Raw genomic sequence first — 25,144 nt, forward strand, 5'->3', positions numbered from 1 at the left:
TTGGCATCTCCAGGTTCCTCTAGGCAGCTGCTGCAGCGGCTGTTGCTGCTGCTGTCTTTCTGCCATTTTCCCCCCTCTCACAAGTATTTACTTTTCAGGATCTGGGAGTGGAAGGAAAACCTTCAGGCAATGGTAGTAGTATGTAGACATAAACCTCATACAAAAGGCTGTGAGCAGGCACTGGCTAGAGATCCCCAGGAACATGGCCCCACACAGTCCCTCCCAGAACTTTTCCTAACATTGCACTTCTCTCTGATGCAGGAAAGGATGCTCTGAGGCAGAGCAACAGGAATCCAAGGAGGAGGAGGAAGAAGAGGAAGTGGCAACCAAGTAGTATGAAGGAAACTCTTGTCAATAGTGACTTTAAATTAAGTGACTTTAAATAATTCACCTCCTTTGTTAAGTTGATTATTAGGCAACTAGGCACTTATTATTTTTTTAAAACTTCATCTTTTTATCAGTATATTTATTCTAGTTAATCCTCAAAGTCTTTTAAGAGTGATGACTTCTGGATCACCATATTCTTCTCCACCACTAAGTTCTGTTGGTATTTAAAATACCTAAATGGAAAGTTTCTTTAGTTTCCTAATTTAGTTTTTGATATATATATATATATGTATATATATAATAATCTTTACCTTTATAACCCTTCGCTATTTTATTCAAAAAGACTCTTAGCATCCTTTTCCAATCCCCAAAAGCTATTTAATAATCAAAATACTAGTTTATAGACACAACCACCAAATAAGTATAGAAAAGAGGAAAAACATGGTTTATTATTTTGTTTAGTATAGCTTATTTTTAGAATAGCTTTTGTACAGTCACATGCTCTGAATGGTTCTTGGGGCTACTCCTGATGGTGCTAGGAAGACCATATGCTGGGGATTGAATGTGGATCTCCTACATGCAAAACATGCACTCAGCCCATTAGGCTATCTCTTTGAACCATCCCAGGTGAAACTAAAGACAAACTACTATTAAAATAACTAGGCAGAGGTGTATTTTGATATTTCATTCACTATCATTTGTAAAAGTTAAAAATAACTGGATATGCAATTGATTCTTCCAGTTTATTCCAGACCAATCCCCCTGGCCTAGTTTCTCTCTATTTAAATAAAACGTACTTAGGACCTATCCTGTAGAATTAATAATTTAGTTATTCTTTTATCAGAACTTTTAACCACTCTACCCTCTGTTTTCTATTAATACTTGCTAATCAAGTTTGCACTATTGTATCAAAATAACCATCTTCTAAACTCATTAACTGAAAAAAATTAAGAAACTCCAAATTATAGTATTCAATAATATTAGCTTTAAAAACAATTTTTTGTTTCAAATCCACCCTTGCATATTGTGCTCTGAGATTACTAGAGTCCCTGATGGAGCTGAGACAATGTAAACTGCATTTATCTATCCTAGAGTTGACTTGAATGATCCAAATGAAAGTATTTGTCAATTTTCTTGAAGTTCCAATTCCTTTCATCATTTTTCAAGTTTAGTGAGGTGAAATGAATAAAAACTTATTTTAGATAAGAATATTAAAGATTGTCCCATGCAATGAACTCTACATGTAAATATAATGATCTAAATGTATTTAGATGCACTTATTGAGAAACTAATATGAATAAAATTGATGTTTTCAACAAATAAATTTAAAGCAACAGTTTATGTTGAAGTTAGCACAACATTGATACGTCAATACAAATGATACTTTAAATTTTGAATGGATTTTCTTTCTTTTATTTTTTTAAATTCTTTTATTTATTTATTTATTTATTTATTTTAATATGGAACACTTCACGAATTTGTGTGTTATCCTTGCGCTGGGGGCCATGCTAATCTTCTCTGTATCGTTCCAATTTTAGTATATGTGCTGCTGAAGCGAGCACTTTTTTTTCCATTCTTAAGAGATTTATAAGATGTGGCCAGAACAATAGTACAACAAGTAGGACTTTCATAAAACTGACCTGGATTGATCCCCACACATACAATCCTCGGAGCCTCCCTAGGAATGATACCTTACCGCAGAGGCATGAAAACTACTGGCTGTGACTCCCCATCTTCCCCCCCCAAAAAGTTTTTAAAGAACTGGACAAAGAATGTCTCCCCTGAGGTTTCTCAGATCAAAAGCTAGAAATTAGTCTTGAACACTATTTCATGTGTGGCCCCCCCCAACCAAACCAAACCAAATTTTGCCAAACCAAACCAAACTAAACCGAACCAAAACAAGCTTACTTAAGAGTAAAGTGTAGACAATACTCTATTGCTTAAGGTGAGACTTCTCATACAGCACAGCCATTAAAGTTAGATCAATACCAATAAAATACACTATCCAATAAAAAAAATCTTATTTAGAGCTAAAACCAAGACTTAATTTCAATACCTTTTTTAGTCTCCTTCAACTTAGAACTTACTAAATCTTTCCTTGCTTTTTATCACCTTGACTTTTTTGAAGATTGCAGGCCAGTTGTTAGGTAGATTTCACCAAATCTGTATTTATTTACATATCACACCATACTAAGGCTGTAAACTTTCTTCAGAACTATCACAGATATTACCCTGGACCTTTGCATTCTATCACAGATTATGTGACTTTCAGTTGTTTCAAGATTAGTTGCTCCAACCTTGATCCAGAGTTCTTATTTGCCAATTTACTCATTTCCTCCTAACAAACTCTTTATTTGGGAGTCCATATGAACATTCTGGAATCAAGTAGCTTCACTGTTGCCAAATGAGAACCTTTTGATTCAACCTTTCCTTCTGCATTTATATACATTCAAGAAATGTAATAAGCAGAGTAGATATTCATTTATTTATATCACTTTTAGATGATGCATTTATAATTTATTCAATAGATTATAGTCTGTTATCCTCTATGTTGATTACTTTGTTCCTAACATAACACAGTGTGTGTACCAAATACAGCATCCATGGTTCCATACTGTGAAGTATGTACTTTCCCACTGATGTGTATTCCCATCCCTAATTGTTTATTCTGAACAATTTGATATTCAAATTGTCACCAACCTTATTAGTGAGAGCTCTTTCAAGCTCTTGACACCTGGAAGTGAGTTGTTACTCTTTCAAAGTAACAAGAAATCTTTAGCTACCACTTCTCCCTACCCTAATTTATGCCTTGTTCAGAATATTCTTTATCTTGGTGGGCGTAAGAAAGAAAGATATTAAGTTTTAATAGTTCAGGGGCATCTACAATAGAAGAAAATGTGTATGTATTTAAAAAAAACTGTCTTTGGAGTTCTTGTAATTTTTTTTTTGCTTTGAATGAAATATAATTCCTTTAGCATCTTTTCTATGCTTTGTTTGCTATGGTAAAATACAAGGTTTCTGCAAGTATTTGAAAGCATTTTGCCATTAAACCTTATGGGTGAATAACTTATTAGGAATAAAATAAAAAGTCGAGTTTGATGTAATTGTCAGTATCATCTTTTTTAAAAAAAATCATTTAAAGTCCTAGAGCTATCTAGAGATGCTAGATAAAATTTTTTACTGCATGAATAAAATTTAAAATTCTAAAGAAGGTCACCTTGAGCTGAAATTTGAGAATGATAATTACAATAATTTTTCTTTTGAATAATTTATTGAGGCACTCTGGTTTACAATACAGTTAAAGGTAGTTTCAGTCATACATCATTTCAACAATACACCCAACTACCAGCTTCCCTCCACAAAGGTCCAAGAGTCCCTCTAATTACATCCCTCTTATTTTATCTTAAACTTATTTATTTATTGAGTGGTTTTTGGGCCACACCTATAGGTGCTCAGGGGTCACTTCTGGCCCTGCACTCAGAAATCGCCCCTGGCAGGCTGGGGGACCATATGGGATGCCAGGAACTGAACTGGATCCCTCCCCCAGGTCAGCTGTATGCAAGGCAAATACCCTACGGCTGTGCTATCTATCTCCCTGAACCCTTTTTTATTTTAAATTTATTCCTGTAGACCAACGCCAGTTCTGCTGCCTTTTGCCAATTGTTGTTCCCTTACTGTGCATATTTAAATCTCATATATCTCATTCTGTATCTACCCCTTTCCTTTTGATTGTCTTACTCAGCATGATACTTTCAGCCATGTTGTGGCAAATTGCATGACTTTGTTCTTACAGCTGCATATGTGTTAATAACTTCTAGATCCATTCATCCATAGTTGAGCACCTGGGTTGTTTCTATATCTTGATTACTTTACTAAGCACTCCAATGAACATAGATACACATAAGTCCTTCAAATTAATGTTTTTGTGTTTTGGGAGTAGATAACAAAAATGGTATCACTGACTCATATAACAGATTTATTTTAACTTTTTGAGAAATCTCTGTATTGCTTTTCTCCATAGTTTTGGAGAAATCTCCATTATTGAACCTGGTGATATTCCCACCAACAGTGTGTGAGGGTTTCTTTCTCACCACAACTCAGCAAACACTGGCTGTTTCCAAACTTCCTGATATATACCATTTCACTGGTATAGTGTGGAAAGAAAAGGATCACTTTTATTTGCATCTTTAAATTACATGTTAATGTCAATATTCTTTAAACTGCAAGTTTAAGCAACATTATAGATAGTTATTTGCCACATGTGTTCTGGAAGCTTTCCAAGCTCAAACATGTTAGAAATTGGATTTTATGTGCCTGGCTCTCTATTATGGTTACTATGCATATTTGTATTACACTGAAGCTTTCAAAATGTTATTTTTTTGAGGGGGGAAGATGGATGTTGATTACTCTTATTTTATTTAATGTAAGAGTTAAAGCATACTATTAATTCTTTTCAGTGACTTATAAAATACTCACCCACATAGGTCCTTGAATCCTTTTTAAATTCTGAGCAAAGCAAAGCACATTTATGCAAGGAAGTAAGAGACTTAGATACAATTTCAATAGATGCTTACACTCCAAGCTTAGCTCCTTTTCGTCTTTTAGTATTTGGGATACACCTGGTGGTACTCCTAGCTCTGTACACAGAGATCATTCCTATGGATTAGGAGACCATATTGGGTGGCCCGCGACTGAACTCAAGTTAGACATGGGCAAGGCAAGCACCCTACTCTGGCCGCTTAACCTCATTTCTTACACCCTGTTTTTATGGCTTAATATTAAAAAAATGGCACAACCTCAATTATGGGGTATGTGTCATATTTTTCAATTGGCATTATTCACAGTAGCCAAGATCTATAAAAAAAAAACCCTACTGTCCAAGAACAAATGACAGGATAAGTTGACTTTGGTATATAAAAACAATGCAGTAATACTTATTAGTAAGAAAAGATGACATCATGTGATTTGTTATCACATGGATGGAACTAGAGTGGATAATGCTGAGTGAACTAAGTCAGAAAGAGAGGGACATGTACAGAATGATTTCTCTCATATATGGGATGATGGAACAACAGATGGTCAAAAGTCACATAACTGGAGACTTCATCTATAAAACTGATTTTACCTGGTTAAGAATGTTTCCTGGGGCATTGGTGGAGAAAAGTAGACACTGATGATAGATGGGACATTGGAATGATGGATGCGTTAAACTATCATTGACTGTGTTGTAAATCATGGTGCAATATTAAAAATGGGGCCAAAAAAAAAAGAATTCAAGTTCAAAAATGGGCACAAAGTAAGAATCCAAGTCAGTAAGAGAAAAGAGATTTATTTTAATTTTACTATTTTTCCTGAAAAGAGAACTTGTGGGAATCTAATATTTGAAAACAGTTTAATTTTAATTCCTTTAAAATTAAAGAATTTGATTAAGTTGTTTCAACAAATATTATTTAAAAACTGATTTAAAATTATGTTTCAGTTTTTCTGTAGCACAATACATTTGGACTGACTGTAGTACACAGTTTTATGTTTTGTGGGTAGCAATTTTCTGTACATATGGGAAGCGTGCCTCAGTCTTGGGATTTGTAATAAATGTCCCAGCTTTTTAATAGTAATAGAATGATTAGGTGGTTATCCAATTTCAAATGGAAGTGACTTTTGGATTTTATCTAGAGAGCCGATCAATTTAAGATGTGCTTAGCAATAAGGAAGAAAGGCAGGTTTCAGATTTTGTTCAGAGTGCTTATTGGGCTTTGTGTTAAGGAACGTGAGATGAAATTTGTCTATTCAGTAAAGCTAGACCAATTGGAAAACTCAGGCAAAAGACTGATATCAGCTTAAAACTCAGCAGTAATAAACAATGAGTTCAAAGACAATGAATACAAATAGTTAAGTATAAAATATAATCTTAAAAGTCTAAATACAAACAAGAGAATGAACTTAAAAATGTCATAAATTGATCATTTTGCAACTCAATAGATTTGTAAATATGATTAGCCTATATATTTGAAATAATGAACATCAATGAACTCCTATGATTACTAAATACACTATTTTTTCTATGTTTTAAAAAATAACTTTGCTCTCCCTTATCTGGAAACAAATTTATTATGGTCAACTATGTCAAATATATGATGCATTTTCTTTAAATAAAGCATTTATTATAAATATGCTCCTTCGGTATTTAGGTTGTTTTAATTAAAATAATTTTTCTTGCTAAATGTGGTCTCAAATTTCAATATCCTTGATGAGGATATTCCAAATATTAAAAATAAAATATACATTTGTAGTTCTTCTTGAGGAATTGTCTGTTAATTTCTTCTCCCCATTTTTGATGGGGTTAGATTTTTTTTCTTGTTAAGTTCTGTCAATACCTTATATATCTTAGATATTAGTCCTTATCTGATGAGTATTGGATGAATAGTTTCTCCCATTCTGTGGGTGGCTATTTTTTAAAAAAAATAATTTTTATTATGACCATTGTGAATTACAAATCTTTCACACTTATATTTAAAGTACATAGTGACAGTGAATTAGGGCCATTCCCAACACCAGCGTTGTCCTCTCCACCCCTGTTCTTAGTATGCATCCCATATCTCCCCCTTTATTCCCTGAACTCCTAGTGTAACAGTAACAGATCTCGTTTGTGTATAGCTTGTTGTAGTTTAGTGTTTAGGTTTGATCTTTTTTTTTTTTTTTTTTTTAATTTCCACTCAATGTTCAAGCGACTGTTTGCTTCTGGTACCATCCACCCCAATTCATGAGGCAGAATAAGATGATTCAAGTTCTGTGTTTCTGTTGGGAAAAAAATAAATAAAGCTGAGAGGAATCTATCTAGAAACTATGAATATCAATTTAAAAGAAGAAAGGGGAAAAAGAAAAAGAAAAAACCAAAACAAGCAATGACAAAAAAGAAAACCCCAACAGCAATAAACAAAGAACAAGAAAGAAAAAGAAAAGAAAAAAAGGAAGGGCTGGTGTGGCAAGGTTTTGTGTTTTTTTTTTTTCCTTTCTTTTCTTTTTTAATTTTTTTTGGCATAGGCACAGTAAGTATTGGGGAAATTAGAAAGGGAATTTCCTTGTCCTAAAAGATATAGAATTTCTCCACCCTTGAAGCATACTGTCATGGGAATGACTCCAGACTCCAGACATGCTCATTATCGAACCCCAAGGTCTTTTTATGGTGCCAGAAAATGTTCTGCTCAGTTGTGGATGACAAAATCATTCCCCTGTAATTAGAGATTTTGGTATTTGCACAGGTAACAGGACAAAGTCTAGAATATAGTCTTTCTTTATGGTTCTAAAAGTTCTGCTCCATCATGGTTTTGTACTCAGTCTTCTGCAATAGTGATCTCAATTTTTGCACAGAACCTACTTAGGACGAAGCCTAGAATATAGGCTAGGATATAGTCTTTCCTTATGATTCCAGAAGTTCTGCTCAGTCACAGTCGAAGTCAGACCTCTGGAATTAGAGATCTTGGTTATTGTTCAAATCCTAGGTCGAAACCTAGGCTAGGGCCTTTCTTACTGGTCCCAGGCAACGTTCTACCCAGTCGCAGTTGTCAAAGTCAATGTTTCGTAATTAGTGATCTTGGTTTTTGCCCAAATCAAAGGATGGAGTGTTTTCTGATTTTGTCAGAGGTAGGGCAACTTGGTCTTAGATCAAGTTGCTGTTTTCTCTTCGTTAGGATGTTGTATCAACCTGGCACAAGTTGGTGCCAGTATGGTATTAGGAACTCCCCAGGGGGAATTTGGTTCCTGGTGCTGTTGCAGGGAAATGTGTCGATTCTACTATTGGGACCTGGGGTTCAAGGTTGAATGGTTGCTGTCCGATCACATGGAATTTAAGTCGAGTTTCCATGACAAATGTTCATTGTGGGAAGCAACCCTGTATTCTAAAATTTATGGGTTCTTATCCCCAGTCGATAAGAGCTTGTTTCTATACATAAAATTTCCCCATTTTTAGTATACCTATGCAAAAGGAAATTATTATGTCATGTTATATTGCTGGTGCATGTGGGGGTAAGAATGACAGGCTATATATAATCTCTGTGCCCTGGGAGCTTTTATCCGAGCAAGACTTTTTCTTCTAAAATTTCATACCAAGCAGATTTCAAACAAGCAAAATTAAAAGTTATATATACAGAAATTTAAAAATATAAAAAAATGAACAACAAATTAAAAAAATAACGATGGAGGAGGCTACTTTACATTTGAAAATAAACCAACTAAAAGGTATAATTATTGAGGTATTAAACATACAAAGAATATATAAATGTCCCGATTAAGCCTTTTGAGATATATTTTTAATAATATATTTATTTGTTGGTCTTTGGATCACACCTGGCAACTCCCAGAGGTTAACCCTTGGCTCTATGCTCAGAAATCGCTCCTGGCAGGCTAAGGGGACCATCTGGGATACCGGGATTCGAACCACTATCCTTCTGCATGCAAGGCAAATGCCCTACCTCCACGCTATCTCAATAATATCAATAATATCAATAATATTTTTATTTAAGCACCATTATTACAAAACATGATTGTAGTTGGTTTCAGTCATAAAACAACTCCCCCCTTCACCAGTGTAACATTCTCACCTCCAATCCCTACCATCTCCCTCCTGCCCCACCCACTGCCTATATTCAAGACAGGCATTCTACTTCTTTTTGAGATATTTTTGGGGTTGAGATTTGGGGCACATTTTTTGTATGTAGATTTGTATTTTAGTCACTATTTCCTTTGAGGTGCAGAAGCTTTTTATCTTAATATAGTCCCGTCGATTTATCTCCACTTCCACTGGTTTGGAGACTGATGTTTCCTCTTTAAAGATGCCTTTAGTCTCAATGTCATGGAATGTAGAAGAGCTACAAATGACCAAAAGACATGAAAAATGCTCCACATCACTAATCATTAGGGAGATGCAAATCAAAGCAATGAGGTACCACCTCATTCCACAGAGACTGGCACACATCACAAAGTATAAGAACAATAAGTACTGGCAGGGATGTGGGGAGAAAGGAACTCTAATTCACTGCTGATGGGAATTCCATCTAGTCCAGCCTTTGTGGAAAACAATATGGAGATTCCTCAAAAAAACTGGACATTGAGTTCCCGTATGATCCAGCCATACCACTTCTAGAGATATACCCTAGGAACACAAACACACAATACAAAAATGCCTTCTGAACACCTATATTCATTGCAGCACTATTTACAATAGCCAGATCTGGAAACAACTCAGATGCCTGACAACAGATGAGTGACTAAGAAACTGTGACTCATCTGCACAATGGAAAACTATGGAGCCATTAGAAGAGATGAAGTCATGAAGTTTTCCTATGCATGTTGGAAATGGAAACTATGCTGAGTGAAGTAAGTCAGACGAAGAGAGACACAGAATAGTTTCACTCATTTATGGGTTTTAAGAAAAATAAAAATATTATTGTAATAATATCTAGAGACAATAGAGATGAGGGGCAGAAAGGACTAGTTCATTATATTAAGCTTACCACAAAGATTGGTGAGTTCAGTTAGAGAAATAACTACCCTAAAAACGATCATAACAATGGTAATGAGTGAGAGAAGTACAATACCTGTCTTGAATACAGGCAAGGAGTGGAGGAGGAGAGAGATGAGGGCATTGGTTATGGAATGTTGTACAGGTGAAGGAAGCTGTTCATTTTATGACTGACGCCCAACTGCAAACATGTTTATAATTTTGAAAGATAAAGTATTTTTTATTAAAAGTTCAACTATGTGAAATCACCCCATATTCCATATTTCTAACCCCAGGTGAGTGGGATAAAGCAGAGTCATCACATAAAATAATTCAAACCAGGCTCAGGGTAAAATACATGAAGTCTGGTAGTCTTCTATGTCTTATCAAGAGTGAACTTCGTATCAGAACCGTCGTTTTTATGAAGTACCAAGACTGCTGCCAGGTGTGGGGGGTTAAGAACAGAGTAAGGACAGATAGCTGAGGCTATCCTGAGCCAGTCTTGCCCAGGTTTACATGTAAAAACTATCTCTATTTTGGGGTAAAATAAAGTTGCAAACAAACAGATACAAAGAATTAGGAATAATCTTTGTTTTGGGTAAAACAAGGTGTAATCTAACACAGCTACATGACATTGATGGTTTTTCCCCTGAACTTTACTTTTTTCTTGTATATCTTGAATTTTTTCTGAGAAATCTAGTTGACATCAAATGGAAGGAAGGATGGAGGGTGGAAGTTCTAAATATATGCTTTTAATGGGCCAGATCTGAAGGTAGCTTACATTATTTCTCTCCATGTTCCATTGATTACAAGGTGTCTTCATGACAGCCCACCTAGATATAAGGAGGTTAAAATACTTGAGTCAGTGTTTACCAACATACAATTATGTGTGGAAAGAGTCACAGGTCATACTTAGATTGTTACCCATCTCTACTTTAGTACACAAGCAGTTGTCTACAGCGATACACATGTCAATTTGCTAGTGTGCTTTTGTCGTGTGAAGAAAACATCTAAAAGTAATTAAGACTTCATCCTAACACGTTTGAATTTAAACTCTAGCTTAGTTGCTAACAGGCTATGTGACTTGACAAGTTCCTCACCTCTTTGAGCCTCTGTTTCCTTACTGATGAAATGTGATTTTTTAATGAGCATTCTTATAGACTATTTATGCATAATACTTTGCATTGTGCCTGGGGGCACATATAGTAACTACTTCTGTCAGTGACATTTGTTATTAACTGTCACTAATTTGTTACATTTATTACTCATGTAAGCTAACATTTGTAAGTATAGCTATTCTGTGTCTGTGACTAAAGGAAAAGAAAACTTATTTTTAAAAACTGACCCTGAAATTGGTAAGGTCAGGTTTTAAGGTCAGGTGCAATTTTTGTAAACAATGATGGAAAAATTATAACTAGAGAATGCATGATGGGGTGAACATTAGCATGCTTTGTATTGGTAATAATTAAAAATAATGGATAAGGTGAATATATGGGTAAAAAACATTTCAAAGCAGAAAAATAAAGAGAAAATAAAAAACTGAATGTGAACTGTTTATCAGACACAGATATTTACCTAGATGTCTATTCACAGGCACAAATCATTACTCTGACTTCTTATTGCACTGCCTTATAACTTTTTCTGAGCACGCTCAGTACTTGGAACTAAAATTCTGTCATTTTTCAGAAGCATGGGTCTTATAAAGACTTATCTGTCAAGTAGCCAGCTGTGTTATGGCAGGTCATTCAAATTCTTTCTCTCACTTTAATTTACTTTCAGGAGGGAGATGGCTGGCAAGGTTTAAGCAAGCATGATAAAGACTAATTAAAGAGTTGTTCCTCAAATCTCCTTGAAATTGAGGTTGATTCACTGAAATAATTCATACTTCATAGCCTGAAATAAGCAAAACTTTGAATCTCAGCAAGAAAATTGAAGAGCTATACGGATTATCCAATTCTTTGCTGTGGAATTCTACAATTGAATTTAGAGTATAATAGAATTTGTGTTTCTGATAAAACCAACTCAGAACTGCTCACATCATAGAACTAAATTAGACCATAAATTCCTTTAATGAGTTTGCATAGTAATATGTTATTTCTTAATCACACCTTTTAGTGTAGAATTATGACGTCCTTGGAATACAGCGTCTACTGTCCTATATCCTTGGAGTTAGATCTCATATCGGAAAGTTAACAAATGCAATGACAAAATAGGTTATCTAAGGTATATTATTGTTTTACATGTTGGAAGGTTAATAGAGCCATGTTATAATATTAACTATTTTCTAGGCATTGTAGCCAGAGGTTTACTTGTTGTACTAAAGTAGAGCATCCCTATCAAAACTTAAAAGCTGAGGAGCAGGAGAGATAGTACAGCAGGTAGGGCACTTACCTGAATTTGATCCCCCCAGTATTCCATATGATCTCCTGAGCATTAACAGGAGTGATTTTTGAGTGTAGAACCACTAGGTACACCCTAAAGATGGCAATCCCTAAGACAATGACAACAACAACAAAAACAAACTCTTAAAAGCTGAAATGTTGTAAAGTTAACTTATTACATAATATCTATAAACAAATTGAACATCCCCTAAATAACCTAAATTCCATAAATAACCCACCAAATCACAAAACCTAAAACAACAGTAACACAGAGCAGAAGCTGGGATGATGTAATAAACACCCAGGCTTCATACAGTAGTTTCCAGAGACGATACTTGGCAATATCACTTTTCTTGCTTCAGCACATTACCCCAAACACTGAATGCTACTTTACTTTCTATCTAGTGTTATAAAATTAAATATTCTCTCCTGATTTCTTTTTGCCAGTTATTAATTGGATGTCTTTCAAAAACTGAAATGATGAGCTGTATAAATAATATCATAAGCAGTGCAGTGGCTTTACGTGCATGCTGCTTAGATCTAATCCCTGACAACCCTCCCTCCCCCAATATTTCCTGAGCTCTATCATGAGTAATTCCTGAGAGCAGAGCGAGCAGTAAACCCTGAGTAATGTCAGGTGTGAATTCCCCTTCAAAATAAAATGAAGTAATATAATGCAATCTTTCCAAAGGCAAGGAATACCTTGCCATAAAGTCAGAGAACAGAGGGAACAGAGCCCAGAAGAAATCCAAAATTATCTGAGTTAGGGAACTAACAGTAGTTTCATTGCCTGCATTCTTCTGTGTCTCCAACTGCTGTCCTGGACATTTGCACAATCTTGTTTCTTTTCAAGAGATGGCCAGCAAGTAGATGTGGAGAATCAAAGCAAAAACATTATTATAACACTGTCAGTATAAAAGAATAATATTGGCAATGTAGTATAATATTACTTAAAAATAAGAGTAATATAAGAACAGTGGTGAATGGTCTTTGGCACTTCTGTAATGTTGGCCGTGCAATAACTTTCCAAATCAAGAACATGAACATTAAAACTATTATAGTCATGTTACCTCAACTAAGAGGAAAAAAAAGTTGTTTAAGATGTGAGTAGACTGTTCAGATATATAGAATTGAGGATAATGGATTTCTCCTAAATTATCCAACAATGGCATCAAAGTTCAATTTCATGTTCCAAAATCTAATTTGTAAGTTATTTTTTGCAGTTTTTGAATTTGAATTTTATTATTATTGTTTTATAATTTAGGCATCAAGATTTACAAAGTTGCCAACAATAATTTCAGGCACACATAGCTTTTTTATTTTAAGTAAGGGATTTCAAAGTGTGACCTACTCACACCTTTCTTCTTTTGTTTGTTTTGAAGGCCATACCTCATGGTGCTTTGTGCTTACTTCCAGCTCTGTTCTCAGAGGTGGGAGGAGGGCACAGAGTGTCACTCCAATTGGCTATAGGGATTAAACCTGAGACTCCTGTACATAAAGCATTCATCTCAGCCCTTTGTACATATTAAGTGGTAGAATATCGGATAAAAAATTTCATTTTTCGAAAATGTCATTAAGCTTATGGTTATCAGCTGAAAAGTTGTATCACCCTCTGTGTTGGCAGTAGATATAAGGAGGGTAAAAATCGTATTGTCTGCATTTACTCTCCCATATGCAAGAACCAGTCAACTTTATAGATCATTTCCTTATTATGTGTGAAAGCCTTTATCACTTTCCAGAGTCTCTGAATCTGTCTCCCCTTGATACCTGCTATCTTTTAGACTGTGAAGGGAAAGGCATTATTAGAATATCATTGAGGCTTAGTGGCAGCATTTTAGAAAGCAGTGAGGTAATGTGGAGCATCTGCTGAGAGATATTTAGATGCAATCTGTGTGAGGATGTGTTGCAAACCAAGAGACAGAAAAGTGGGATAGAAATTATTCTTTGATTTCTCTTTAGTCTACATCTGATGACAAGCTTAGGAAGAGCTGATTGTTTACCTTGCCGATAAAGGCCTGAATAGAACAATAGGACTTAAATCTTCCAAGCAGTGACATTTTCATCGATGACATTAAGAATTTATTGAAAACCTGAAAGGGCATTTAGGAACAAACTAGGGAAAATGGGAAAAGAATATATTTGTGAGAGAAGGTGAATCATATTTTGAGGACAGGAGCATTTTGGAGGGATGGATTTTGGAGAAGTAGTTCAGAAGAGTGGCAGAGGTCCTTGTATGTTATATAGACTTCACGGAGGAAAGATTGTGAAAATTTTATCCAGCAGTCTTATTTGTTCCTTTTGCCCTAAAGAAGTTTTGTCTTCCAAATATATTTAAGAAATAGGAATCCTTTATGAGAGGGAAAAATCCTTGAATGTGCTTAGTCTTTTCTACATTGTTGTCACTGAAATGTTGAATTAAACTACAGGCTCCAGGAAAACAAATTTTCATATGATTAAAAACATTCATTACATGTTCCTCCTAAAAAGCAGCTTCCCTAAAGCATGGGAAAATGTTAAAAATCCATTCACATTAAAGTCTGATTTTTTTTCTAAATTAACAAACATAAAAACTCATTAATTTTTTCCAGTACATAGTCATTAGAAAGATGAAAGAATTTTTTAGTGATGAATTTTTACAGAGAGCAGAACCCTACCAAATCTTTTTGTTTTCATCCCCTAAAAACAACACTTGATAATAACTCATCAGACTGCAGCAACAAGTTTATAGAAAGTAAAAACCATGGACAATGAGGTTGTTTAATCTTAAAAAAAAATTCCACAGTTTTGTATTTTGTAAAATTAAGAATGAAGCTTCAAGTATATGATACATAGACCTTGTCTATGAATTATTGGTATCAGCTGTAATTCTAATGTCTTAGTTTCTTTATATATATGTGAGTGTATATATATGTATATAGTTTTATTTCCTCATGTATCCCTTCCTTTTGTTGTGACAATGGGGGTTCTTTATATATACATATATATATATATATGTGTGTGTGTGTGTGTGTGTGTGTGTGTGTGTGTGTGTGTGTGTGTATGTATATAGTTTCAGTTCCTCATGTCCCCCTTCTTTTTGTTGCGGCAATGAGGGTTGCACATACCTGACTGCAAGTGTGCTCAGAAGGGGTCACAAACTTTTTTTTTTTTTTGCTTTGGACACACTCACAAGTGCTCAAGTATTATTCCTGGCTTTGTGCTCATGAACTACTACTGGCAGTGCTTAGGGAACCATATGGGTTGCTAAGAATTGCAAAGCAAGTACTCTAATGCATTATTGCTTTGATCCCCCTTTCTGAAACTGCATGAACATTTTAATTCTTTTTTTTTTTAATTTAAACATGATAATTACAAAGTTGTTCAAAATTGACTCCCAGTCTTCCACTGGTTTCCCTCCCATCTTCCCCACCGCCTGTCTCTGGGGCAGACATTTTGCCCTCCCCCTACTTCTTTTTCTTTTTAGACACTATGGTTTGCACTATTGTTAATAAAGGGATACTGCACATATCACTTTATCTCCATTCGATACCCAGTTATTGTCCTGAGTGATCAATTCCATTGTCATAGTGGTCCATTCTTTGCACTGCTCCACTATTTGTGGTAAGCTTTCTACTATGGACTGGTCCTCCTGACCTTTCTCTCTATTGTTTCTGGATATTATTGGCAACTTATCATTATTTTCTTATGTTCCATAAATGAGTAAGATTATTATGTGTCTATCCTTCTCCCCTTGACTCATTTCACTCAGCATAATGCTCTCTGTGTCCATTCATATATAAACAAATGTTATGAATTCATCTTTCTTAGCAACTGCATAGTATTCCATCGTGTAGATGTACCACAGTTTCTTTAGCTACTCATTTGTTCCTGGGTTGTTTCCAAATTCTTACTATTGTACATAGTGTTGTGATAAACATAGGAGTGCAGATAGCATTTTTTTGTATTATGTTTTTATGTTCCTATGGTATATCTCTAGAAGTTGTATTGCTAGATCCTGTAAGAACTCAAATTATAGTTTTTTGAGGAATATCCATATTGTTTTTAAAAAAGACTGGATAAGTCAGCATTTATACCAGCAGTGAAAGAGAGTTCTTTTTTACCCCCACATCCATGCAAAGACTGATTGCTCTTGCCCTTTGTGATGAGTACTAGTCTTAACCCACACAGTTTTTTTTATAGTGCTCAGATACATTTGGTTGCCATGTTGGAATCTGTACCTTTTATAGTGACATTGGGGATTAAAAATGGGAATGCCACCAGGATTGTTTAGGATGGTTGATTTTTAGAATTGTAGGTTTTTTTTTTAGAATGGGGCAGTAAAATGGAGTGAGTGAGGTGTGATTTCTATTCTCACTAAAATACAGCCAGAAATCGACCTTTACTGTTGGATTTAGAGTACCATTAATTTAAACATGTAGCTTGTAAAGTAAAACCCATTTGAAATCACTGGATTAATATATTTTCCTCTCTGACTCATGAAGTCCAAAGTCCTTTTTGTAATAAACATAATTTTGTTCACCAAAGATGTCTATGTCCCAATCCCAAGGGTCTATGAATATTATATTATATGGCAAAGGGATTTTGAAAAATGTTAAGGATATTGAGATAGGATTATCCTGAATTATCTGGGAGTGTTTAAATCACTCATACATTTTATTGGAAGGAGGTAGGACAGTCTCAGGAGTCCTGGGATGACAGAAAAGAGGCATCATCAAAGGAGGGACTGAAAGTCACTGTTCCCCTGGCTTTGGAGATGGAGGAGGGTTTGGTAAATCTTTTTGATAGCAAAGTAAGTGGCCTTCAGAAAGTAGAAAAAGTATAGAAAGAGATTTTTCCTTCAGGTTGTCAGGAGAAAAAGTACCCTTTCTAAGATTTCTGACCTTCAGATGTAGGAGAATAAATTTGTGTTGTTGTAAGTATAAAAACTATTATAGTAACATAGTTACATTATATATATTCTTATAGTAATTATGTAGTAATTACTATATATTAGTATATTTTATATATAGTAATTACTATATTATAATATAGTAATTATATTTAAATATAGTAAATTATAGATTGCTAGCACTCATTCTATGTGGTCATTCAGGAGCCCAGGGCTCTGTCTTCTTATGGCTCATTGTGGTGGAGTCTGCTGCCTGTGGGTGGAAAAGAGAATGAAGGGTGGTACATGGGAGAGTTTCATAGTCTACAGTAGTGACAGTTTCTATACATCATTGTTTTCTCCCATGTGCTCTTGTCAAACTGATTGACATTCTCTTCCATACTTCATCATCTCCTTATTATATTAACACTTTTATTATTGTAGGACAGTTCTATGCATGCAGTTAGTCATGATAAACATCTAATAGTAATTTTTGACACTTTCTCCCTTACCTTTTACATTCTATCAATTACTAAGTCCTAACAATACCACCAAACCTCAATCCATCATCTTTTTCCATCTCCACTGTTAGAAACCTTATCCCAATAGCCACAAGGCAGTGCTGAATATAGCTGTGCATCGAAGAAAAAGAAACAGTCTGTTTAATGAGCATGCCATTTTGCCTTGGAAGCCAAATTGCATTATCTACTTGTGGTCATTATTTCTTCTTCACATTCATGATTTGATACTGGATTTAAATTACATTGTTAGTTTTTCTGATTGCCAGTTACTAGAGAGTATATATTTTCCTCATTTCACAGGGGAAGATAAAAATATCTAGTTCTTGATATGAAGGCAAAAATTAACAGATAAAAATGTATGCCTGCCTCTAAAGGTAAAATAGTTTGGTTTAGATGAATCATATATATGGATGGACGTGAAAACTATTATGTTGAGTGAAACAAGTCAGAGGGAGAGAGACACAGAATATTATCACTCATCTATGGGTTTTAAGAAAAATAAAAACATTATTGTAATAATAAATAGAGACAATAGAGATGAGGGCTGGAAGGACTGGCCCACAATATGAAGGTCACCACAAAGAATGATGAGTTCATTTAGAGAAATAACTACACTGACAACTATGATGACAATGGTATGAGTGAGAGAAATAGAATGCCTGTCTCTAATACAAACAAGGGGTGGTGGAGGAGGGAGATGGAGGGCATTGGTGATGGGAATGTTGTACTGGTAAAGGGGGTTGCTCTTTTTTAGAACTAAAACCCAACTAAAAACATGTTTGCAATCATGGTGCTTAAATAAAGGTAATTTAAAAAATTAAAAACAAAGAACTCTTAGGATAAAAATGAACAAATGAGAATAAGTTAATGATTAGAAATACATTATTTAGTGAAAGGGGTTGGGTTTGTAACACATCCAGATTTACTCTTGGATACTGTGGTCTCTGTATTTTGGAATTAATGTCCAGTGGTGCTCAGGGAACAACATGAATCTAGGAATGAATTATGAAAGGCAAATAGATAAATTAAAATTTATTCTAAAGGGCCGTCTTGAATATTGTTTAGGGGGCAGTGCATCAGACCTGGCAATACTAAACCTAAAAGTTCAGAGCTGATGATTACTGATTTTAGACTGGCCATGTGGTGCTATCTAGGTCAGTCAATGCTGGGCACCCATGAGTTTTATGGTCAGCAATCCTGGGGATATGATTATCCAATGCCAGGGACTGAAATCAGGGCCTTATACATGCAATACTTGTGTTCTATTCCTCTGAATTCTCTCCCTGACTCTTAAGTTCATATTTTTTGTTTGTTTGTTTTTGTATTTTTTGGGTCACACCCAGCAGCTCTCAGGGGTTACTCATGGCTTTACACTCAGAAATCACCTCTGGCAGGCTCGGGGGACCATATGGGATCCCAGGATTCGAACCACCATTTTTCCACATGCAAGGCAAACTACCTTACCTCCATGCTATCTCTCCGCCCCACCTTTTTTGAGCCACACCGGCAGAACTCAGGAGTTCCTCCTGGCCCTATGCTCAGAAATTGCTCCTGGAAGGCCCAGGGGACCATATGGGATGCTGGATTTGAATCACCGTCCTTCTGCATGCAAGGCAAACGCCTGACCTCCATGCTATCTCTCTGGCCCAAGTTCATAGTTTTTAAGAGAAACAATCTTGCTTTAGTTTCTTAGCACTGTTCATGAGTTATGTTGGTCTATGAGAATCAGCCTTTTCTTTAGTATGGAAGAACATAACACTACTGGGAATGTATGAATAGATGTTTTGATTTCTGAAATACTATTTTGCCACACTTCACCAGATGAGTTTGATTTGTAGATTTACAAATATATTACTTAAAATTAATTTTAAAGACAAAGGGTGGATTATGTTGGTCCCAGAAAAATGTAAGAACTGTTATATTTTGCAGTAAGAAATGGCTGACTGTGGGGACTGCCAGGTGAAGTGCTGATTGTTTCACCTGCACAGTCTCCACCCTGCTGTGCTTCTTCTGAAGAAACTAAGGACCTCAAGGGAGCCCTGTCCTGCACTTCTCTGTCTTTTCTGAATCCTTGAAGCTCTCATTAGAGCCCTGGGAAGAGAACTCCCCAAAAACTGCATTCTGAAGCTACCCAGCTAGCGAGTGAGTAAGAAATGGCTGACTTTACATGCCCAGAAAGGGGAAGCTTCTGAACTCTGCTGGAACTCAGATGCCAGCACCCCTATCTGCCTGTCTTCTGTGCTGTGCTCCATTTTTGGCCTGATTTCATCCTGTGTATTGCTCATCTGCAGATGGCTTACGTTCCCTGGAGCCTTCCCTGAAGGTGAGCTTACATGCCCAGAAAAGGGAAACCACTGGACTCTGCTGGACCTCAGATACCAGCACCCCTATCTGCCTGTCTTCTGTGCTGTGCTTCATTTTCAGCCTGATTTCATCCTGTGTGTGGCTCCTTTGTGGACGGCTCGTCTTCCCTGGAGCCTTCCTTGAGGACAGCTTGCCTTCCCTGGAGCCTTCCCTGGAGGTGAGCTTACATGTCCAGAAAGGGGAAACCACTGAACTCTGCTGCAACTCAGATGCCAGCACCCCTATCTGCCTGACTTCTGTGCTGTGTGCTCCATTTTTGGCCTGATTTCATCCTGTCTGTGGCTCATCTGTGGACGGCTTGTGTTTCCTGGAGTCTTCCCTGGAGGTGAGTTTACAAGCCCAGAAAGGATGGAGCCAGAGGAGTGTGGCCGCTCCGCTTTGCTTCCCAGCCGTGCACATCATTTATCCAATGAATACAACCACAACACGTAGAAAAACCCACAATACAAGTGTGACAATTGGGAAACAACGCAGGCCAGCACCAGACATAGAGAATGACGATGGCAACTCTGATGACTTGAACATGACCAATCAACTAGTCAGGCTCTCAGATAAGGAGTTTAGAGTTGCAATATGGAAGATGTTCAAAGAACTCAAAGAAAGTATAGAAGAGAACACTAGTAAGAATCAAGAGAATATGAAGATAGAAATCAGAAAACTCCAAAGTGAACTTTCAGGTCAAATAACAGGTCTGAAAAACACAGTAGATGAATTGAAGAAAAACATGGTTGAGCTTTCTCATGGGTTAACATCAGCTGAGGATAGAATTAGTACACTGGAAGATGAGATCAATAACAATTTCATACAGCAGAAGAAATTGGAAAAAAGCCTTAAAGCAAATGATCAAACAATGGAAAAATTACTCAAAGAATGGGAACCGATGAAAATATAAGTCTATGATAAGCTAAACAGAAACAACTTAAGAATCATTGGAGTCCCAGAGACCCAGGAAGAAAATCTCCAGGAAGAATCAACAGTCAAGAACAACATTAAAGAGAAACGACCAGAGCTAATGAATACATGCGATCAAATCCTGCATGCCCAAAGAGTACCAACTAAAAGAGACCCCAGAAAAAACACCACAAGACACATCCTACTCACAATGACAAAGCCCACAGATAGAGACAGAATTTTGAAAGCAGCAAGATCGAAAAGAGAAATTACATTCAAGAGAACATTCTTGAGATTTACTGCAGACCTGTCACTGGAAACACTCAAGGCCAGAAGGCAGTGGTGGGACATAGTGACAAAACTCAATCAAATAAATGCTTTGCCTAGAATACTGCACCCAGCAAAACTCACTTTCAGGTTTGAAGGAACAATACATGGTTTCACAGACAAAAAACAGCTCAGAAACTTTAGAAACTCAAAACCATTCTTAAAAGAAAAACTGAATGGCCTACTTTAAGACAAGACTGACCAACAGACACACCAAACTTTGATATAAAGATGGCACTAACTCCCAGGACAATTCTTTCTCTCAATGTCAATGGACTAAATACACCAGTTAAGAGACACAGAGTGGCTAAATGGATCAAAAAACTCAATCCAATCTTCTGCTGCCTACAAGAAACGCACCTGAATAGTCAGAACAAACATAGACTCAAAATAAAAGGCTGGAGGAAAATCATCCAAGCAAACAACACCCATAAAAAAGCTGGAGTGGCCATACTAATATCAGATGATGAAAACTTTATACTTAGGAAAGTTGTAAGGGACAAAGATGGGCATTTTGTATTAATCAAGGGATATGTACAGCAGGAAGAAATCACTCTCCTAAACATATATGCATTGAATGATGGGCCAGAAAAATATTTAATAATATTGTTGACAAATCTGAAAAATAATATCAATAACAACACAATAATTGTGGGAGACCTCAACACGGCATTGTCAACACTTGACAGGTCAAGCAGACAGAAACCCAACAAGAACATACTAGACCTGAAAAGAGAAATAGAAGAAAGAGGCCTAGTAGATATATACAGGACACTCCACCTCCAGAAGCTCGGATACACATTCTTCTCTAATGCACATGGGACATTCTCCAGGATAGACTACATGCTAGCACATAAAACATATCTCCATAATATCAAGAGGATAGAAATTTTGCAGGCTACCTTCACTGACCACAAGGCCCTGAAGTTATATGTGAACCATAAAGGGACACAGAAGAACTTTAATACCTGGAAGTTAAACAACCTAATACTGAATAACCAGTGGGTCTGAGATGAAATCAAAGAGGAAATAAAAGCCTTCCTAGAAACAAATGACAATGGAGACACAAACTATCAGAACCTATGGGACACAGCAGAAGCAGTACTGAGCGGAAAATTTATAGCTTTGCAAGCACACATTAGGAAAGAAGAAGGGGCATACCTGAATAGCTTAATGACGCAGCTTAAATAGAATTAAAGTACTCAACAAAAGGACTCAAAAATACGGAGACAGAAAGAAATAACAAAGATGAGAGCAGAAATTAATGAAGTGGAAACCCGAAAGACAATCCAAAAGATCAATAAAAGCAGAAGTTGGTTCTTTAAAAAAATAACAAGATTGATAGACCACTGGCAAAATTAACAAAGAAAGAGAGAGAGAAACTTGGTAACTTGTATTACGAATAAAAAAGGAGAGGTCACTACTGATATGGCAGAGATTCAAAGGGTAATCAGAAACTTCTTTGAGAAACTCTATGCCACTAAAAATGCGAACCTGGAAGAAATGGATAAATTCTTGGACTTTTATAATCTTCCACGGTTGAAGAAGAGGATGTAGCATATCTAAACACCCCCATCACTATTGATGAAATTAAAATGGTAATCAAATGTCTGCCCAAAAACAAAAGTCCAGGCCGAGATGGATTTACTAATGAATTCTTTCAAACCTTTCAAGAGGAACTTCTACCAATCCTGGCAAGACTCTTTCATGAAATCGAAAGAAACAGGAACACTTCCAAATAGCTTTTATGAAGCCAACATCACCTTGATACCTAAACCAGACAGAGATGCTACCAAAAAAGAAAATTACAGACCACTATAGCTGATGAATACAGATGCAAAGATTCTCAACAAAATCCTGGCAAATAGGATTCAATGCTTCATTAAGAAGATCATCCAGTATAATCAAGTAGGTTTTATCCCAGGAATGCAAGGCTGGTTTAACATCCATAAATCTATCAATGTTGATATGTAATACACAACATCAGCAAAAATAAAAATAAAAATCACATGATCATATCAGTAGATGCAGAGAAAGCATTTGATAAGGTCCAACACCCATTCTTGATCAAAACTCTCAGCAAGATGGGAATGGAAGGAACCTTTCTCAATATAGTTAAGGCCATCTACCACAAGCCAGAGGCAAATATTGTCCTCATTGGAGAAAAACTGAAAGCCTTTCCTCTAAATTCTTGTAGAAGACAAGGCTGTCCTCTCTCACCATTCCTATTCAACATAACATTGGAAGTACTTGCTATAGCAATTAGCAAGAAAAAGATACCAAGGAAATCCAGATAGGAAAGGAAGTCAAGCTCTCGCTGTTTGCAGATGACATGATACTCTACCTAGAAAACCCTAAAGTCTCTATGAAAAAGCTTCTAGAAACAATAGACTCATATAGCAAGGTGGCAGGCTACAAAATTAACACACAAAAATCAAAGGCCTTTCTATATAGCAATAGTAATAAGGAAGAAATGGACATTAAGAAAACAACCCCATTCACAATAGTGCCACACAAACTCAAATATCTTGGAATCAACTTGACTAAAAATATGAAGGAGCTATACAAAGAAAACTATAAAACTGTGCTCCAAGAAATAAGAGAGGACACGCGGAAATGGAAGTACATACCCTGCTCATAGATGGGCAGGATTAACATCATTAAAATGGCAATACTCCCCAAAGCATTGTACAGATTTAATGCGATCCCTCTAAAGATACCCATGACATTCTTCAAAGAAGAGGATCAGGTACATTTGAAATTCATTTGGAACAATAAACACCCTAGAATAGCTAAACCAATCATTGGGAAAAAATATGGAAGGAACTACTTTGCCCAACTTTAAACTGTACTACAAAGCAATAGTTATCAAAACAACATGGTATTGGAATAAAGACAGGCCCTCAGATCAGTGGAATCGGCTTGAATACTCAGAGAATGTTCCCCAGACATACAATCACCTAAGTTTTGATAATGGACCAAGAAATCCTAAATGGAGCAAAGAAAGCCTCTTCAACAAGTGGTGTTGGCACAACTGGCTAGCCACTTGCAAAAAATTGAACTTAGACCCCCAGCTAACATCATGTACGAAGGTTAAATCCAAATGGATGAAAGACCTTGATATTAGACCCGAAACCATAAGATATATAGAACAACATATGGTTAAAACACTCCAGGACATTGAGCCTAAAGGCATCTTCAAAGAGGAAACTGCACTCTCCAAGCAAGTAAAAGCAGAGATTAACAAGTGGGAATATATTAAACTGAGAAGCTTCTGCACCTCAAAAGAAATAGTGCCCAGAATACAAGAGCCCCCTACTGAGTGGGAGAAACTATTCACTCAATACCCATCAGACAAGGGGCTAATCTTCAAAATATACAAGGCACTGACAGAACTTTATAAGAAAAAAAGATCTAATCCCATCAAAAATTGGGGAGAAGAAATGGAAAGACACTTTGACAAAGAAGAAATACAAATGGTCAAAAGACACAGGAAAAAATGCTCCACATCACTAATCATCAGGGAGATGCAAATCAAAACAACTATGAGGTACCACCTCACACCCCAGAGATTGGCACACATCACAAAGAATGAGAACCAACAGTGTTGGCGGGGATGTGGAGAGAAAGGAACCCTTATCCACTGCTGGTGGGAATGCTGTCTATTTCAACCTTTATGGAAAGCAATATGGAGATTCCTCCAAAAACTGGAAATCGATCTCCCATACGACCCAACTGTACCACTCCTCGGAATAAACACTAGGAACACAAAAATACAATACAAAAATCCCTTCCTTACACCTATATTCATTGCAGCACTATTTACCATAGCAATACTCTGGAAACAGCCAAGATACCCTTCAACAGATGAATGGCTAAAGAAACTGTGGTACATATACATAATGGAATATTATGCAGCTGTCAGGAGATATGAAGTCATGAAATTTTCCTATACATGGATGTACATGCA

At 36.2% G+C, this 25,144-nt stretch overlaps 1 non-coding gene across 1 annotated transcript; it reads right to left on the bottom strand.

Annotated features, from left to right (window-relative positions):
- Window positions 1-1,781: 1,781 nt before the first annotated feature.
- On the bottom strand, window positions 1,782-1,889 carry LOC126002181 (U6 spliceosomal RNA). The gene has a single exon (XR_007492952.1). It is a non-coding gene; the product is annotated as a U6 spliceosomal RNA (small nuclear RNA).
- Between the last annotated feature and the right edge of the window lie 23,255 nt (window positions 1,890-25,144).

This window comes from Suncus etruscus, chromosome 2, assembly GCF_024139225.1.
Source record: "Suncus etruscus isolate mSunEtr1 chromosome 2, mSunEtr1.pri.cur, whole genome shotgun sequence".
Taxonomy (NCBI): Eukaryota; Metazoa; Chordata; class Mammalia; order Eulipotyphla; family Soricidae; genus Suncus; species Suncus etruscus.